The sequence below is a fragment of the Sturnus vulgaris genome, chromosome 3 (genome assembly GCF_052056855.1).
Source record: "Sturnus vulgaris isolate bStuVul1 chromosome 3, bStuVul1.hap1, whole genome shotgun sequence".
Lineage (NCBI taxonomy): Eukaryota > Metazoa > Chordata > Aves > Passeriformes > Sturnidae > Sturnus > Sturnus vulgaris.
Window position 1 is genome coordinate 33,472,934 of NC_142245.1, and position 11,372 is coordinate 33,484,305.

Here is an 11,372-nt window from a genome sequence, read left to right on the forward strand (position 1 = left end):
AGAGGCAGACCTTCCTTCAATGTGTGAGCACATTGGTACTGCCTCAGTTCCAGAGGTTCAGGACACCTGGAGCAGGAACATTAGTGTTCCTCACTCTCATCCTGAGAAATATAGGACAACAGAGACTACACGGTGGTTAGAAACTCTGCTATAAGGTCTGACCCATTTTTGTCCTCCGAAAGCAATCTAACATCTGCTCTCAGTATTTCTGTGTGCCATTTCAGAAATATCTTTGGAAGAGCACTGCTAATTCATGCCCTGCCTACTTTCAAATCGTATTATTTCAGACTGTAGTTTATATATGCTTGGGGATGGATCTTTATATAAAGTAAAACTTCCACTGAATATTATCTTGGGCATACAATTCAGTGGCAAAATGGACTTGCACCTGGCACTTAAATCTCAGCTCGGTCCATCTGTCCTGCAGATCCTGCTGCAGCTAAGTGGGAAAAAAATCTTTGTTGTTCTGTGCTGAGGCAGTTTTTTGGGGGCTCTTTGAGGTGGTGAGGAGAAAGGGCTTGGAAAAATGTCTCCCACTGCTCCTCAACCAGTACAAGCCAGACCCATGAGCTTGGTGGGGCAGGGGAAGGAGAAGCAATGGAGATGCCAAACGTTGCTTCAGTGTTGAGACCTGGAACTGATGAACAGAAATCCCTGTGGTTAGTCACCAAGGGAGCCTCCTCAGCAGTGCACAGTCGAGAGGCAGAGGGGTTTGACTCCATGTATCAGAGGCTTTCATGCCCTGGAAGAAGACAAAAAAATCCTTGTAGATCCCCTGTACCAACATGAGGTCTGGGAAGCCTGGTGGCTCTCAGAGGCCACTGTTAAAACTCTTCTCTTGTTTCTGACTGAGAAGTTTTTATTCTTCAGATATTATCTGCCAATAAATATTCCTCTAATTGGAGAGCCATAAAAAATGCTGGCTCCGCTTATTTTAGAGTCCATCTTTGACCTTTACCACTGTGAAATACTTCTACTGATATTCCACCAGAGGCCATAAAACATCTGGCCTGACTGTGCACCAAATAGCTGGAATTTTCTAGCCATTTCAGTAGGTGGCATTGACCCCAAACAACAATTTATCTGCACCATTTATGAGTCCCCTGGAAGCCGTGGGGCCTGAGATGCTGGGGGAAGCTTGATCCATTTGCTTGAGCAAACCCAGTCCACACCTGGGAGAATGGAGAAACCTGATTTTGAAGGAAGAATTACAGTCTTACATAGCATAATGCAGCAACCTTCATGGCAGAGCAGTGAGATTGAAGGATGTCTGCCCTTGCACACACCCTTCCTGCACCCAGCATCACTGCTGAGAGGCAAAGCAATGGGAAAAGTCAGGAGAGATGTAGATGGCCAGGCAGGGTGACAGCAGTTCCCCCTCAGAGGCTGGGTTTCCCTGCCACTGTGGCTGTGCCCCTGCCCCTCCCAACCCCCCAGGGGCCCCGAGCAGTAGGGAAGGGAGCCAGGTGCAGGGGTTATTTATTAGGACAAACAAAAGCAGTGACTTTCAGCAGGCCTGGGAGCAGCAGCGAGGAGAAGACACCTGCATGTCAGCAGGTGGGCTCAGCTGCTGCAGTGCTGCACTTCCTGCAGCTGCAAAAGGCACATCACTGCCTTGGCTCAGGGTACTCCCAAAATATGCAACCAGCAGATGGTGTCTTGCCCCACACCCTTGTTTTCTGACTCTGTCCTTTCCCCTGTGTCCTCTCCATTGACCATGAAGCTGCTGACTGGTGAGGCTGGAGCGGACTGGACATCATTTTGATGTAATTTTCTTGGAGAGCAAACAGCACTTGACCTTGTTTCTGTCTTGGTGGGCTGCCAGGAAGGTCAGCTGCCCAGCAACATTTTTGGTGGTGGCAACCATAGCAGTGAGGCATCGCAATATCTTCAAACTCACATCTAATTCCCTGTGTGTTCTGCTACAGATGAATAGACAAAAGACCTCCTGGGCAGAGAGGGGGGCCCTGCTCCACCAGAGTTTGGATTTTTCACTGTCAGCCAAGCAGAGGATCCAAACTCCAACAATGAGCTCCCTGCTCCAGACGAAAAACATTTATAACCTCTCCAAGCCAGGCTCTGGCAGGGCAATACAAACTGTGAGCTCCACAAGCTAATGACCTTGAAAGTATCCATTTATCTTGGCCTTTCCCCCCAGCTTGAGATGCCACAGAAAATCTGAGGCTTGCTTTCTTTTTTTCTTTATTTTTTTTCTTTTCCTTTTTGAGCAAGAGGGATGAATATTCAGGGAATGCAGGCAACATGGAAATTGTTCAGTTTCACCTCTCTGGCTGGAGCTCAGCACTGAGACCCCAGTGGAAAGCAAGACTGAGAGGCAATTGGCCTTGGTATTCTAGGAGGGAAAAGGAACATCACTGCTTTACCTCCATTACCTGATTGCTTTGCACCGACTCTTTCTTCATTAATTTTCATCAATAAACAATATTTGCAGCCAACAAAACCCAATCCTTTGAGCCCATTATTCTTATTCACTAAAGGCATCTCATAACTTGGTGTGATGTGACAGCCTGAACTGCATTAAAATCCAGACAACAGGTTAGAAACATCCCTGGAACAAATGGAGCTGGTGCACTGTAAATGTTATTTCCTCAGGGAGAGCAGTGACTCCCTGGAGTGTTTTACTTTTCAAAGTCGGTGTCTGTTTTCTATGCATTGCCACTGTACAGAAGCCATTGCTTGCCACAGCAGGGTGCTCCTTTTTTAATGGGATATACAACTTGGGTGTAAAATAATCCCACATCATTTCCTTTGGTGTTCAGTTCAGACGGCTTAAAGTGAAAAGAGAAGTCACGCAAAGCAGCTGACAACGGGCACAGGCAGAAGCTGCTACTAGGAAACATCCTTCTACTTACAGGGGAAAAAAAAAATTTTGCCAAGATGTTTTCTGATTGCTGAATGTTTCAGTCCTCTTACAGATGTGGTGGGATCCAACCACTTTATTTGCAGATATCCTGCAGCAGATCTGGCTGCTGCTCTGCAGCACCTGTGGGCCGGGGCCTGCCTCTCACCTTTGTTCTCAGCCAGCAGAGCTGTCTGCTGGGACGAGCATTTGGGCTCCAGAGAGAATTTGCTGGCTGCTGCCTTTGAAGCAAGCACCAGCTCGTGTTTCCATTTTAGGCACACATGTAATGTACATCTTTGCTTACTGGGCACACTGCAATGCAATCCAGCCTCAGGAATTCTTGGCTTCCCTCTGGATTTTGATGACTTTATAAAAGGTGGTATTGCACTGAAGGGGTCTATGGTAGTCATCTCCTGACTCACTGCCAGTAGGATGGAGACTCATGATGACTTAAAGAATAGAAGTTTTATTCCAGGAGACACACATCCAGAGCTGCTTGCCCAGTGCCATCACTGGACATGTGGGTGGAGGACCAGACATACCAAGGACACAAGACTGAGTGTGACCCTGCATTGCAGGTGAAGGCTTCCTATGGCTCCATGGGCCAAATATGTAGTTTTTGACAGGCCAGGGAAGTTGAGCCAACTCCTTGTACTTCCTCTGTCCCACCTCAAATGCCTGGCTCTCCAGGTGCTGAGCAAACACCCCAGATCAATGGATAAGGCTCAGTTCAGCCAGATGCTTCAGCATCAGCTTTAAGCAAACAATTAAAAGTTTGACAGTATTTAGGGAAGTACTTCAGGGGATTGGCACAACCAGATCATCATATTTAGCTTTAATACAGCTATCAGAGTCAGACTGCTTTAGAAGTACCTTTATGGTACGCCAGTTTAACTATTTCTTTAAAAATAAAAATCCCATCACAGTAAAAGAAATGCCAAAGCCTTTTGGAAGCTGCTTAACACAGTGAATAAGAAATCAAGAGTTGATTTACATAACAGAGATATACATACGTATGTATACGTGAGTGTACATTTGCATGAAAAGCATTTGCAGAGAATTCTAAAAATAGAAGACATTTCAGAGGTTTGTAGGCAAGTGAATCTTTTATGTTTTATTACTTCCCTCCAATTAATAGTTTAAATTAAAACCCAGTCTTCCTGTCTTCTACAGTCTGCAAGCCAGCGAACCACAGACTTTCCTACAAACACCTCCTTCTAATTCCTCCACTGAAGGAGCAACCAGGAACTCCCACTGCTACCAAAATGAAGGTCAGTAAAGGAGAGATGCCTTTGTCTCTAGTCTTGCAGTTCTCCTAAAATGAAATTCACCCCTTAATTTGCAGGGCAATTTTCCTCCAAGGAAGGCAGGAAAATGATAATAGTTCCCTGTGAAACACTCACTATTTTAAGATGAAAATGTTTGGAGCTTTGAGGTATCCAAGCAGAAATGGGAGGAGGTTGGAAACCAGCTCTTGTGAACTGTGTGCTCCAAATATTTAAAACGATGCTTAACCTCAAGTTTAGGTGTACCCTTACTGACTCAGGTGGAGTGGCTCTCCTGCTTCACGCTAAGCGTATGTTTAACTGCTCCTCTGGGTCAGGGCCCCAATTAGCACACCAAAATCTAATTTTATTCTCAGTTACAGCTGCCTAGAACTATATTAAGCAAACCACTTTATACCAGTAAAAAAAAAATAGATTAAGCTTTGGCTCAGGGTAGAAAGGGAGAGCACAACACAGAAAACGATATCTTGTTGGATGTAACTGCCTCTGCTATGTCCATACCCTGATTGCTCTTTGTCCTCTTAAAACATCTCTGCTCCAACCTTGTCTCTCTCAGACCAGTCTAATTTCTTCTGCAAAACAGCCTCTCAGTAGAAGGTGTTTGCAAGCAAGTAAGAAAACACCATGACCACGGATCCCCCAATTCCTAAAGCAAAGCCTGTTAGTCAAAGTCTACAGAAATCCATTGGTAAAATGCACATCCTGCGGTTGTGTCCATGAGTAACCAATTAGTGTCACTGTAATCTCTGTTTCTTCATCCTTCCCTTCTCCATCAAGCTCTTTAGATCTTGATCCCAATGCTTCAGACACCAGGTCATGTTACTCAGAAGTAAAGCCCATTGACTTCAGTTTAGCTTAAGTGTGTTCTTACAGCCCCTGTTTAGCAAAGCACCCCTTTTCGATGAGCTGCACTAAATTATCCAGAATTACACTAAATTATCCACTTACAGATAAATACATGCTTTGGTGTTTTCCTGAACAAAATGAACTTAAACATGAAATCAAGATTATGTCTGAGAATCTTCCCACCCAAGGTGAAACCTCTTTGGAAGATCAGCCCTTAAATTTTGTATACTCCAGTACAGGCAGCTGCCTTCTGCATGCCAGCTTCAAAGCATCTCACACACTGTTGGATCTGCAAACAGCAGCCAATGCTAAAATATTTAGTTTGTCTGTCATTTGCACCTGTAAAAATCAGGGGTAAATCCAGGAGAGATTATTAACAGGAAGTGAGATGCTGGCCAGTTCAGTGCTCCCAGCTTTCCTGCTTACTGGGAGCTGCAGCAAGACTGGGAGATCCCCTCAGCACCACAAGGCCACAAGGTTTGGCCAAGGGCCCCAGAAGGCTCAGGGCTGGCTTTGGCCAAGCATCCAGGAGCTCATATGTGTGATGCAGTGTCAAACAGGTCCCAGTAACTCCCACTGTGGCTGAGAGGTGATGAATGCCCAAGTTAAAGCTGACATGGTTTACTCCAATCTGTAGCAGAAGCCACTCTGATTTTTAAAAATATAATTTTGTCTTCATACAAGGAAGGTAGGAAAAAGCAGCACGAACAGAGGCACACTTTAAGATGAACAAAGCAGAGTTCTTGTTTGAAGCACTGGCAGGAGCCCAGCGTCTCTCAGGGCCAGGCACTGGGGTCAGTCCTGTCTGGCTGTCCCTGCCAGGGAAGGACAAGGAGCTTTGAATTTTATTAAATATGCTTTTTTTTTTTCTCCTAATGGCTTACCTTTTCTTTTTATTTTTTTGCAATTGGCATTTGTGGTTGTGCTATGCAATATAAGCCAGAGGGTTTGTAGAATTACTGGTAGGACAGCGTTGATGTGGCAAGCCAAAAGTTTGAAGAAAAATTCATGCATGCAGGCTCCTAAATATGGATCTACATGGTTATTTTCAGCCAGAGTCTTGCACATCCATAGTTCTGGGTTAGAAAACATAAGCCCCAGGTGAAGTGCATTTGAAGGATCTCTGCCATCTGATGTGAATGAAGACCCCTGTCACAAAGTCATCTGTATGACCTACTTGCTTCTCGCCGCTAAGGAATTGTCCAGGACTCATGTAACAACTTCAAACTCAGGCACATTCCTCGAGCTGTGTGAGGAAGCTTGCACATTGCCTGACCACATTATATCTGCCTCTAGGCAGTGTTATCACTCCTTCCCTTCCATATGCTTAAGCAGAATTTTTACAAAAATAAATGAAATACATATGTACATTATGCAAAGAGTGTTCTTGAGCCGTGCTATATTTGGTTTTGCATGATACGTATCCAGCGTGTAGACCATTGGCACTCGTTTTTTAACTGTTAGAGATAAGCAGAGTCACAGTAAGCTATAAAAGAGTGTAAAATATGCAGGGCCTGATTCTCCGGCTCGCGGAGGCCCCTTTACATCACGCTGGCACTGCACTGGAGTCTAAAAGCAAATGCACATGTGACTGGAATCCACTTTCAGGCCCTTTTATACTGCCAAAAGAGCTTAAAGTTGCCTGAATTCAAATGAGACTCAGATGCTTGTAGTACAAGCTGGTAGCCATCATTAAAATCTTCATTAATGCTGCTGCCTCTCTGCCCCCCAGCAGTGGGGTGAGCAGCAGCAGTTGACCCTGGGCACGAGGCGGTGCTGGAATATTGGGGAACACTGTCCCTGTCACTGTCCCTGGGGAATGGGGGTGCTCCTGTGACCAGACACGGTGAGATGGATGCAGTGGGTGCCACCACAGGCAGGGAGATGCAGGGACAGATGAACAGGGTGTGTGTGGGCAGCTGAACAGGAAGGAATATGTGGGGCTGAGCACCCCATTTTTCCCAGATGGCTCCGTGTCCAAACTGGGATCCATATTGCCTGAGTCTCCCTTTTCATGGCTGGTTTTTCTCCCTACAAAGAGCTGACACAGAACAAGCTGTAAGTACAAGTGCAGGTACACCCGCCCTTAGTTTTAATCATTCAGCGCCAGCCAAAGTGGGAGGGACAGGAAGGCTCTGCCACCTTCCCGCTCTCCCTATGGCAGCCGCCTCCACCTCGGCCCAGGTTGGATCCAGCCTCCCACCGTGCAGGCTCTGGCTCCGAGCGCCTCGCCCCAGGGCCCAGACACAGCCGCTTCTGCATCCAGGAGGGAAACCAGAGCTGCTGGCTCGTGACTGGCGCACTGATCACCAGTTCATGACTCCCTCCTGTGAAAAAAAAAAAAAGTTGGTTTGCATTTAAAGTATTGGGGGAAAGGATTTTTTTTCTTTTTTTTTTTTTTTCTTTTCCAATCCCCAAAGTCACATGGCCAGACTATTTTAAACATTCCTGGCTATTCCCCCATGCACCAGCTCCCTTGGCTGGCACTGGGGTATTCTCGAAGCTCGGGTAGGAGAGTAAACTCTGCATGTATAATTTATCCATTGTAAAGGATGCAAAATCTACTGGGAACAGGAGGGGATAAGAAAGAGCGAAGACACTTGTGGATGCCAAGAATTCCAAGTGCCAGACCTTGCTAGCGCTCTTCCAAAATGGAGGGTCCTACACGGCTCCCGTTTAGCTAGAGCTGAGCCTAGCCTTGCCTGCTGTGTTGAGATTTGGCAGGCTGCAGCTCGCCATTGTTGTGAGCTCTCATCCAGGCGGCCGTGCCAAGCCTTCCCTCCGGCTGCAGCCCTTCCAGCGCGCGCTAATCCCCTTGTATCTGCCTCTCCCAGATCCAGCAGGGACACCCTTCAGAGCTGTGGAGGGAGAGGGGAGAGTCCTCTCTGCAGAGAACCTTTTCCCAGCAAGCTTCATGAAGAAGCCCTATTTGTTAACCCTAACAAATTGCCACTACCAGCACAGCAGAGATATTACAAATAAGCAGGAAATCCGCTCTCTCCTGGCTCCAGAGCTGGGCACCTCAGTGCTCACTCTCTTACCAGGGAAAGCAAGGATGGCACGGTAAAGCCTAACTTCTCATGCTATCTTTAGTTTGTAGTTTCTCCCCTAATAGCCTGACTACATGGTGAGAGCTCATAGGAAACACAGGTCATTCCCTGTGCCCAGCCATCCCCTGGACAGTGTCAAAGTGGATGCAGCCAGTGAGAGGTGTTCATCCCAGCATTCCCAACAACAGCAGGTTAGAAGCTCTGCACTACCAGGCAGCCCCACATCATTTGGGCCCCTCTTCCCTTCATCCCTGCACCTGGCTCAAGCACAAGAGGCAGCTGCCCTTTCCCTTTGGCAGAAGCAGTCAAGGCCATGAAAGTTCTCATTCAGGGCACGAGCGAGGGAGGCCACAGCCCCCAGGCACCCACAGAGGGATCACCCTGCAGCCCCCATCCACAGCTGAGGCCAGCCCTCCCTGGGGCTCAGCCTTGGAGCCACGGGGGCTCCAGTGCCATGGTTATGCAATTGTTGTAATTGTGTAGGTTTTCATTTTTAACCCCATTCAACACTGGCGTTGAACTCAATTTTGCAAAGTGTGAATTTTGCAAATGCAGTAACTAAGTTCTGGATGCTGTCCCCGCACCCTGGCTGCCATCCCAAAGAAATTCCTCAGGGAAGGGATAAAACAACAACCCCCCACTGCATCCCAAACTCATTCAGGAGCAAAACGGGGTCCAAGACACTTGGCCCTCCTGCCAAGCCCTCTGCTTATTCCTGCAGAGTGGTCTGAGCCTCGTGCATTGTGCAAGCCACAACAGGGTCTTATCTATGGAGTGGGAAAGCACGGGATTTTCTGGCACTCCAACAGAGGGAGGCAAAGGTCCTGCCATGGGTGCCACAGTGCTGTGGTAGCTCCAACCCTGCATGGAGACAACCCACATCTGGGCTACATCACAGCAGCCTCAGGAGCTGGTAAAGAGCCCCCACAGAAGTGAACCCTCTGCACCATCGAAGCCCTTGACCCTGAGCAGGATGGAAACAGCCCATGTGAGTGGTTTTCAGAGAAAAGGGCTCCTTGTGCAAAAGAGGTATTATCTCAGAGCGGGCTGTGCCCACCTGCATCCATAGATGTTTGAAATTTTAAGACCAGAGTGCTGCTGGTCTGACCACAGGGGTTGGAGTTGGTTTGAGGCTACTCCAAAGCATTGATGGCTTCCCTACCAGAGAGGCAGGAGATCAGTTTAGCCTCCCTGTCCTAGCAGGCATAAGATCTGCCTTTTCCATCTGATATGACCGCCACCTCCCCTCAGCAGAGCATCTGGCTTTTTCTAGCACCACCACCACGATTCCCCAACTACAGATGAAGTGGTGGTTTGGGCCACATCTGTGCTCCATGGGCCTGCCTGTTAACGTGTGTCCCAATGTTTTAGAGAGTTCCTGGGTGTCATAGGTGGAATGGGAGCTTCAGACAAAGTTTAATTAAAGAAGCCCTGTGGCAGAGTCACAAGGGGCCAAGAGGACCTCCTGGCTTTATAAATTTGTTCTCAGAGAGAGGAGCTTAGGGACAGCTGGATCTGATTTTAGCCTCAGACTGTCAATGGTTTAAGCTTTATAACTTTGCCCCACAAGTTTTAATAGTAGCAAATCAGATGTATTTATAAAAGATGAGTCATTTATTAAGACAAATGAGCAGTCATAAGATCTTAATCAGAATTACTTACTACACAGTATAAAATCTAGGCAACTGTAGTATAACATAAATGGTATAGTGTGCTATATTAAAGCAATAGTGTTAAAGCAACTATATTAAATCTAGCAATAGAAGCATTAAGTTGAGGTTGATGTATCTCACCACACCTCTCTTTATGGAGTACTCCTCTCAATCCCTGAGAAGGAATCACGAAGAGGCGTCCCAAAACCCATGGGAGAAACTCCACACTTCCTGCTTCAAGAAAAGGATGTGGAAGAATCTAACTTGTATGAAAGTAGACTGGACTTTTATAGCATAAAGAAGCTGGCCGCCAGTCCTAGGCCTCCAGGTCAGTTTAGCAGCTTATCTGTCAAGTCTTACTTCAAAGGGACAGATGTGTGTTTGAAGCTGGTAAGCCAGACTGGCCTTTTAGCATATTCAGCACCAAGAAATACCACTATGGTGCCACCAGTAGCAACCCACAGAGAACGTGCATAGCTTTGTCTTCTGACCAGATTCCAGGCCAAACAGATCAGCTTTTCCAGGGAAAAGCATCCTGCTAAAGCGGGGAGCTGTGCTGCAAATGAAGCCCTGCTGCACCCCTTTACCCCTGCACACATGGCCCAAGATTTACCTCCTTCCCCAAGTATTTCAGTGCAGGGCCTCCCTCCAGTGTTGCTGCTCTTACCATGCCACTGGGAAAGCCTTCCCACGTGTTTCTGCCCATTCCCTTCAAAGATCTCTGCTTGATGTCCCCAGGTTGCACTCACTGTGGGAGGTCAGTATTCCTGAACTACATATATCTGTCCTGTGTTTTCTGGGGATGCCAGGCAAAGCAATTAAATGATTCTTTATTGTCTTATTTCACTTTTATAATCATCAGTAAATCTATGAACTAAACAGAACAGCACCTCTGAGGCTAAAACTCTGTAGTAACTTGCCTTAGTCCAGCTTCCAGTGGGACAGAAAGGGAGGCCTAGCAATTAAAAAGAACGTGCTTCATAAAGAAAAACAAACAAAAGCAATTTGAATGAGTCACACAGCCCTTTTGAAGGAAGACAGTTTGCATCCTTCAGGAAAGGCAAAGCACTATCACTACCCAGCCTGGCTGAACCCTTAATTGCAAGCTGTCAGGTACCATACATCTCCAAACTTTCTGAAGTGCAGCAGGTGGTGTGATGGGAATGGATAACACACGAGCATCGCAGGCTGGGCAGAGTGATGGAAAGACGATGTGGAAGTGCTTGGCTCAGAATCTTCCTGTGTATCCAGGCTGAGAGGCTGCAGCATGCAGTTCCTCAACAGAGCAGGGCCATCCTGCAGAAGGTGCAGGGGGTTCACAGATGAAGCAAGTTAACTTCATCTAATGGTTAGAAGCCAGCTAACTAAGCTTAAGTTCCCTTAGAATTTCCATTAATGGCTTATGAGAAATCTAAAAGCTCCAACAGCCTCTTTAAAAAGAGGAGTAACCAATAAAATTACAAATTAGACCAGTCTAGAGAAGTATGTCTTTGCAGTCTGACTCAGTGGAAGCCAGTTGAGCATATTCTTGAGCAGAAAACAGATAATAAACATCATCTTGAGAGATTCTCCCAGATGTTGATTAAAGTTGAGTTTGTAGAAGCAGACTCAACTTCAACAGATACTGAAATCTCTGCTCTAACTGTTTATTGTACAAGCTGCACTTCAGAAAAAA